The sequence below is a fragment of the Phyllostomus discolor genome, chromosome 8, assembly GCF_004126475.2.
Source record: "Phyllostomus discolor isolate MPI-MPIP mPhyDis1 chromosome 8, mPhyDis1.pri.v3, whole genome shotgun sequence".
NCBI classification, from domain to species: Eukaryota; Metazoa; Chordata; class Mammalia; order Chiroptera; family Phyllostomidae; genus Phyllostomus; species Phyllostomus discolor.
The window spans coordinates 23,571,418-23,580,448 of record NC_040910.2 but is presented as its reverse complement, the minus strand read 5'-3'; the positions used below and the strand labels follow the sequence as shown (position 1 = coordinate 23,580,448).

The 9,031-nt window shown below is 35.6% G+C and overlaps 1 protein-coding gene across 4 annotated transcripts in view; it reads right to left on the bottom strand.

The window, feature by feature from the left end:
- The window catches only part of FSTL5 (follistatin like 5), a 546,524-nt gene extending 545,789 nt beyond the window's left edge, over positions 1-735 (bottom strand). Inside the window, exon 1 of one of the 4 annotated variants that reach the window (XM_028519771.2) lies at positions 132-735. The gene's annotated coding sequence lies outside the window, so the exon portion shown is untranslated. The remainder of the gene's footprint in view (positions 1-131) is intronic. The other 3 variants (XM_028519772.2, XM_036031946.1, XM_036031945.1) reach the window with 3 other exon arrangements.
- Between the last annotated feature and the right edge of the window lie 8,296 nt (positions 736-9,031).

The window sequence follows — 9,031 nt, the reverse complement described above, 5'->3', positions numbered from 1 at the left end:
TAATTACTGCAATCATTGCCAAAAGTCCCGTTTCAAATTATAAAAATAATCATAACTTGGTTTGAAATTTTGTATGGCTGTCGGCAATTCCCCCCAACATATGTAATAATTCAAAACAATATTTTTCTTACCTTATTTTAACAGTCAAAAAGTCTCCCAGAAAGATCCCTAAATGGTGTGGAAATACAAATCACAGTAAGATAATGATTTAAAAAACTAAAAAGATCCTCTTAGCTGGGAAAAGATGAAAATAGTTTGATCTGAAACTATAGAAATCTCCAAAGTCACGCCTGAATGGGCGCCCAGGTGGCAAACAGAGGACTCTCTCCCACGTCTGCTACCACACTCCTTTGTCAAGTTGATTTAGTTGAAGCGGATCCGCAGGGCACAGAGGGCGTTGCCTGGAGGGCAACCGGTCTGCTCACGTCCCAGGTTCAGCACCGATAGCGTAGTGGACAGCACCAGCTCTTCTCACCTCCAGTTTGTCTCAGTCACTGAACCAGGCTGATTCTCGCACCTCCTCCCTAAGCAAGAGCTGCTGCCACTCAACCGGGCTTGCCCCGCCCTCCACAGCTGACGTAACTATTTTGCATATCAACTCCAATAGAGGTGCCGGGCGCCCCCTTGACTGGGCTTCTGCTGGGGTCAGCTGAGGCAATCCAGGGGACAAAATACAGCCTCAGGATCAATGCGGGCATTCCTGGACTTCACGATCCATTCACAACCAATCCTGAAGGAACTAAACGCTTTCAGCTTAGCACGAGCCTCTGCCCTCGCTGGGACTGCCGTGTCTGTGCACTCTAAAAGATGCTGCTGGGCACGGCTCCGGCAGGCAGGCGGGCGGGGGAGGAGGCAGTGGAGCTCGGAGAGCAGAGGCTGGGCAGGTGGTGGGCAAGGGACCTGGGAACACCATGAATCTATTCAGTCACCCCGAAAAGACTCCCCGATCCTTTTGATCTTCCTGGCCAAACTTTCCGCCTCCTCTTTCCATTTGTTTACTGAAAAGGATGTATTTGGTGCTCCGTTCCCTTTTCCTCGGTTCACGGAACTGCTAGAGGGAGTCGCTGCAGCAGAAACTTGTTCTGAGAAAAACATGCTTTGAGCACCAGGAGAAAATGGGAAAGCTTGCAGTGCTTATCATCATTCGTAAACAGAATCTTTTCTTAATGTTTGATATGAGTGCTGCATAATATATGTCAGACTTCATATGTGTTCCTGCGAAATGTGCAGAGCCCTCCATCTCCATTCTCATGGTTTAACTATATTGTCAAGCTAAATGGATTTGGAGAACACAGGGTTAAAATGGAAATCATTTAATAATGAAAAAAGTGAAACTTCTCAGCTTCCACTTCCACTGCCAAAATCTTGAAGGTTATACAATACTTGCTATGTCTAATGTATCAATTGTTCCCTGAAAGATGGGGTGTGCTGGAAGCATTTCATAGCCTTGAGCAATTCTCTTAGTATGTATGGTTTATTAACCTCTGAGACCCTGAGGATCTTGACAGCAAAGAAGGAGGGGCTGCCAAGCCAGCAGATCCCTAAACAAACAGCGAACAGAACTGATCAACCACCCAAAAGTGCCATTACTCACATATTATCCCCATGTCTCACCTACAGCCATCAGGACTTACCTATACCAAGAAATGGGCAAATAAAATTAATTTTCTGAAGCTGGCTAAAATATCTTTTATTAAAATTATTATTTAAGAAATTTTATAGTATCCAATATATTGTTTTCATCAAAATGCATATGTACTGATATGCATCATTGTATTCTAGGAGATTAATATAATTTTACACTGAATCTACTCATGAGTTTTTCAGGGACTCTGTTAAAATGAATACATTTGTTTATTTTTCTACCAGGAAAAAATATTTAATAAATGTATCTGCAACGTTTAGGAAATTACTTGAGGAAACATATTTACCTTGTAAGCATGTATATAACCAAAATCCTTCTTAAGAATCACTTAACTAGGAGCAAAATTGACAGGAAAATTTTTTTTCTGCATTACACCCACAGATGCCTTTCTTTTCAGCCTTCTTCTGGAATTGTCTGTTTCTTTCCCAAATAGTCAATTTCCTAGGAACATCACCCCAGCACATCTAGACTATATTATATCCAGGTCATCTGGAATGTTTTACTTTCTCTGGCAACTATTGATTTTATATAAATATGTAAATAATAAGTGCCATGCCTTTCTGCACTGCTTATTACATAGATGTACTCACATACACACACATTCTAAAAGTGACTAACTTCCCAAAGTGATTTTAATAATGAGTTCAGACACCATGGTATACCATGAAAGATAATGTTTGGAGGCAGATGGGCCTTCTACAGTTACAATTACATTAGAGCCCACTGTATAACCTATACTTAGACTGATCAAAGTGCATATCTTATGCTTCTTCTGGAAATGCCATATGGCATCTTTTGTTCTAGTTCATGGCAACATGCCAAAATATCAGCTAAGACTTAAAAGTTCACTGTGGAAATTATATAGAGTATATTATAAAAATTCTTACAAAATTCCACCAAAGTCTGTGTCATATGTTGTTTAGTAGACACTATTAATCAGTTCACTTCAGTGATCATATTGTTTTGGGCTATGAATTCAATTAAGGTAGGCATAATATTACAAAAGCCTAAAGGGACAAGACTAGATAACAAAAATATGTTTTAAATATGAGGGGGGAAAAGCAGACCCTCTTCTCATTGTCTCCAAAAAAGAGAAAGAGAATTTTAAAAAAGAAAAGAAAAAATAGAACTCCTTTGGAATGCATGCATGAAGATGCACGCATGCAGGAAAGTATCGCGAGGACTGCACCTTCCCAGCAGGCTCAGGTTCTGTTCTATCCTAATTGGCTTTGTGACCAGTATCTTTCATCACAATTGTCATTTGTAAAATATGGATATTGTATGAAATTATCTCTAAATCCCTTATCTATCTGTGATTCTGTGACTCTATATTAGAATTCTAAAACATCAGAAATTTCTATATTTTAATACAAGACCTTAAGAACTTCCCCCTAAGGTGCAATAAACTGGCATCTGGTCACTAAGATGGTGAAAATGGTGCCTTAAGGCAAGGAGTTTGGGAAGGGTGGAAAGGGGCCAAGTGGCTAGTACCAGGGGTGAGGCTAAGGGGGTCAAAAAATAAATCTTACCCACCCAGGATGAAACTAAGAGATGACTGAATGAGTCTGTTACAATGTTCACTTATTTTTATATATACAATATTATAATGTTCTCACATACAGTCACACATTAATTACTGCTTAAGATATTTCAAGTAACTGCAAAGCAACAATAAAATGTAAAGCATAGAGAAAATGATTAAATGCATTTTAGCTGTACATTGCCATTGGAAAGATGACAAAAATATTAAGAAATATATTCAAGGAAATATCTTTAAAGCTGAATGACCAACATCTACTGTACGATTTTAATTTAGGTAATTTACATGAAAATATTAAAATAAAATACCCAGAAATTATTAAGTTCATTCATTGTATTGGTGTCTTGGGTATGTATATTTGTACTTGTATGAAAGATTTACCTTTTACCATATTTTTCCATGTATAATGTGCACCCATATTTTTGGTCCAACTTTCAGGAAAAGAATCTTTTGTTTTAATTTTTTATTTCAATTTCCTATTTATATTTAGATACTTTTTTGTATTATGAAGGAATTTTAGCATTTACTTTTGAACACATTTGGCACAAGAAATTTTATGTAACATAATTACAAAACACAAGAACAGACACAAGGTATTTCAGGTACTACCCATGTATAACCCACATTCTTATTTTTTCCTCAGAAATTCAGGCAAAAAGTGTACACTATACACAGCAAAATACAGTAATGATATCGCCTTCCAATTCTCTATTTTTGGACTCCTATAATGGCATCAAACTTTACAAACTCTTTCCAAATGATAATAATTCTAATGTATTTGTAGTATGTTAGTACTTATAAATACTCTAAAAATAATAACTGTACACTTTGTTATTTTTTGAATTGGTTATGAGGAGGTTTGCTACAAATTAAGAACATGCACATCTTAAAAAGCAAACATTCATTATTTTTTCTAGGTAATTTTCACTCCTAATTTTGGAAGATTAAAATAAAGCAGAAACAAGGAAAAAAGTCATAGCTATAACTGACCAAGCTTTCCTTAATTTAAAAAACAATGTTGTTACAATATTCGCACAAATGTGTTAATGTTAGAGATCTCAACTCCTTCAATATGAGCTTCTCTATGATTGTCAGACTTGTGCACATACTGTTTTTAAAGAGCAAATGCTTCATTTAACAATTAGTTCCTATGAAAAAAGAATATCTAAAATTAAACATATGTTCTTGCTAATTAGCCATTTAACAGCAATTCCAAATGCTAAATATGCAAAGTTTTATACAATTTTTTAATATTTGCTATTTGAAAATATGTTCCTCTCCCAACTTCCTCTTTTGTTTTTCTTCCTTACTTTTATCATTTCCCTTCCCCCTTTCTCTCCCTTGTTTTCTCTGGGCCTTTAGCTAACTTTTATTTTAATATTCTAATAATAAAACACTTATTAGTGATATGTCTGTCATATTATGGGGTATTTATCTCCAGTATTGTATTATTGGATGGAATTTTGATACAATACACTTAAGCAACCATGAATTGCGATCTTAAAAGCACCGTGTGTGCATAGGAGGATGGGAGTGGGCTAGGGAAAGAAGGATTCATGGAAGAGGATTTTTAAATATGTTTTGTTAAAAACATAGACATAAGGTTTAGGTTATAAGAGTCAAAACCTAAATACTAATATATGAAGGTACAGTTGAAGAAGACTATTGAGTTACACGCACGCGCATGCGCACACACACACGTAAGGTTTTTGACCTAAGTGTTATTTGTAATCAGCTACATAGTATTCATGGAACAATATTAGTTTAATTTTAAAACCTCTTAATATATGTTGAACAATAAAATTATGTTTAATTTTTGTCTCCACTGTCTACCATGGTGCAGGCAACATGTTAGTTTTAAAAATGAAGTTGTCACATTTATCATGAGTAATATGAAGTCAGTGTTTTTCTTACTAATATTTCTTTAATACACAGGAAGACTATTTGTAATTTTTAATCATGAATGTACCATCAAAATTGTACATGTTGTAAAGGATCAGCGGTCTTGTTCAGAAAACCCATACTTGGGTTTTCTGTGTTACATCCAAGTAAACCTAAACTTGGATGTAACTCTTTATTCTACAGCCCAAATTCTCAGATCAAGGGACATATGAACTCCTCAGTTCCTTCTGTGTATCTGGGCTTTTCAAATTCCACATGAACATGGGCAAGTGCATAATATGATAAAAGCTATAGATTCAAGAAATTGGTTGACATCAATCTGCATGGAGACAACACTAAATAGAAAAAAGATAGGACATATTTCAGTAAATGCTGCTTCAATGGAAAGCTAAAATCTACAGCATTAAACAGAACAATCTAGGTTGGTTTTTTTTTAAGATTTTATTTATTTATTTTCAGAGAGGGAATGGAGGGAGAAAGAGAGAGAGAGAGAGAGAGAGAGAAACATCAATGTGTGGTTGCTGGGGGTCATGGCCTGCAACCCAGGAATGTACCCTAACTGGGAATCGAACCTGCAACACTTTGGTTCTCAGCCCGCGCTCAATCCACTGCGCTACGCCAACCAGGGCTAGGTTGGGTTTTAAGGAATAGATTACTCATGTCACCAATAATCTGGGGTTTATAATTCCCAATAATTATCATCAATAATTTGGGATCAAATTCAAATCTTGAAATTGGGTTCAGAATTAAACCCAATTTTGAAATTGGGTCCAGAATAACTTCCATTGCATTCCACAGGGGTCCTTCGAATGGGCCCATTCAAAAGACCCATGCAGTGGGTAGACTGCAATGGAAGTTATATGTCATGGGTGCTGAGTACGGAAAGACGTGTAAATTTAATGTTTTTCTTACGATAAACATGGATCCTTAACTTTTTTAAGTTTTGTCTTCTAAATGGAAGTGAGCAATAAAACTGTGTCTTTACCTAAGCCTATCAAGGGAAATGAACATGAACAGACAGATTCACCAGGCTCAGTTTCGTGTTCTTTAATCTGGTTTTCAACATGCCATGTACTTTGTCTTACTCATTTAATAGCTCCTTACCTCTTCTGACTTCCAAGTGATGCAACTTGGAATTGGAATTTTCCCCAGAGCTATATTTTGACTTTTCTTTTTGGCTTGGTAAAGGATATTTTTTTTATCTTTCTTAGTCAGAAAATAATGTGAATAAGCTTGTAATAAAAACTGTCATCTATCAATATGTCCATGCACAGAATTCTCAGGCTCATAGGATGGTGTCAAAATGTGTTGTTTTATAAAAAGGAGTATCAAATGAAATGAAGAATTAAGGAGATGTTTTTATAGAAAGTATAACTGAATAACTTAAAGAGTGTTTTTATATAGCCGCGTGCCTACACAATTTGGGACTGCCTCATTAGAAAGATGACCGATATGGACATGAGCTTGCAAGAAAATAATTTGGTTCTTCATAAGAAAGAAAGAAACATCTGGAAGTAATTTTTTAAAGTGTTTATTTATTTCTTTTTAAAGAGAGGTGAAGGAATGGAGAAAGAAAGGTAGAGAAACATTAATGTGTGGTTGTCTCTCCCATGCCCCCACCTGGGGACCTGGCCCACAAACCAGGCACATGCCCTGACTGGGAATCAAACTGGTGACCCTTTGGTTCACAGGCCAGCACTCAATCCACTCAGCCACACCAGCCAGGGTGGGAGTAATTTTTAATAAACTGAAGGTAGATGGGAAACAACATAGTTCTATTTTCCTAGATTTATATAACAAATATATCTGAGTAATCTTTTTTCTATGAATCTACTTTAATGCTAAAATATCTAGAAGTAGAGAATTATAGTTAAAGAGCTTTCATTAATAGAGCTCAATTCACACTCTGCAATAGCTGTGCTATAGAAAATGATAGAAATTAGAGTAAAATCAGAAAAATCTAAATGTAGCAGCCTATTCAAGCAAATTCTCTACAGCTCAACTTTCTCTTTTTATAATTAATTAACCTTAGAATGATATTTATGCACTATAGTTTTGGCTGCACTTGTTAAAACTAGATATAATCTATTTAAGTGGTTCAGATGTATCACTGCTTACACTGTAGTTTTTAAAATTAATTCTGGATTTCTCTTTTCTTTCTTCTATTATTTTAATAATAAGTGTTCAGAAGAAGTAATTTGGTATTTGGTAATCTCAAGAGTTTTGGGAATGTAAACATGTGCCATTTCACAAGTGTAATTGAACTAGGAAAATAAAGCGTAAGAACTTACTGACGCTGGAATAGATGATTTTACTTCTTAGAGTTCTTGTGTTTAAGGGATCTCTTAGGGCATCTATTGGCCAGTGTTAGTATTACATGTGAAAATTTTAGTTCAGCAGTGTATGAACCCTTGAGTTGTTGTTATCGTGTATTATTTATATACATGATAATATAATTTTGATGGAAATTTTTAATGCTTATTGTTGGATTCAAAGTATTACGCAAATACATGGAAACAAACATGGTATGGAACCAAGTTGGCCTTATAAAACTTTTATAGCATAATATTTTCATTTCAACATTTTCAAAATTTACAGAGGCTCTTTGAATCTGTAAATTACTGTTTGGAATCACTGCTTTCAGTCTTTAAACTTCTGGATTTTTTAGGAGTGTCAAAATAAGTGACTTTTTAAATTTCAAAGGAAACACACAGAGCAACATATTTTACATTATAATCTTTGAGAGTAGAATGTATGAAGACATTGAGATATTATTATAAATCTCAAGTTCAGAAAGATTATATTGTGTAAGAATATACACTGTTAGAAGTAGAAATGATCTATGTATTTAGCAAGCAGAGAGGTAATCTGGCCAAAACAATCATAGCTACTTTCTAGACATCAGGCCCCACAATGAGCAATGATGGGAAAGGACCTGGATCTCAGGGTCCATCATCTGTGTGTGTGATATATACTATAAATATATTATTCATCAAATAATATATAAACTGATAACTATATAATTTAAATTGTAATAATATAAGTAACATGGAAATCAAGCTATTAGAAGTATATATGAAAGGTCACAGGTAAAAATTACTGGTAAAATGTCATAGGTGCAAAGTGATAAATCCTTTAGAAAAAGTAAAGATCAGTTCAGTGAAGTGAGCAATTAGTACGTATTTTTTCCTTGTTCTTTTCAGCCTCTCCTATAGTACCATCTTTCCAGGGCATGGGCCTGAGCAGCTGTCCCAGTCTGTTCCCAAGAATGGTACTAGCAGGATTTGGGAAGAAATACGCTATGGACTGAACAGATATATATGTTACTTTTCTTGCAGTCTCACTCCATTCGTGTCTACTTCTATGTTTATTAAGATTATTTAGAAATGACTTAAAGACTGATCACTGTCCATAAAGAAGCTTGAAAACACTTCTATGTAATAGATTAGGATTTCATAATATACATCTGTATTCATTAATATTGTTCATAGGAGAATCCCAGTTTTCTTCCCATAAATGTGTTTTTTAAATAAATTTTTAATTGACTTTAGAAAGAGAAAGGAAGGAAGAGAAAGGGGAAGGAAGGAAAACATCGGTTTGTTGTTCCAATTATTTATGCTTTCATTGGCTGATTCTTTATGTGCCCTGACCAGGGATAGAACCTGCAACCTTGGCCTATTGGGACAACACTCTCACCAACTGAGCAGTCCAGCCAGGATCCATGAATGTGCTTGAATCACACTTAATGATCTCCAGTGTGAGCTGAGTCACATGCCCACTGTATAAAAGAATTATGAGCAGAAGTGACCCGTGCCACTTCTGTGATGACAATTTAGTAATATCCTGCAGAGTTTCCTTCTCTCTATCAAAGAAATTGGCAACATTTGAGGTAGTGGCTGCTCAGCCTAGATTCCTGAGGGACAACCATGAACTGAGAGGCCTTG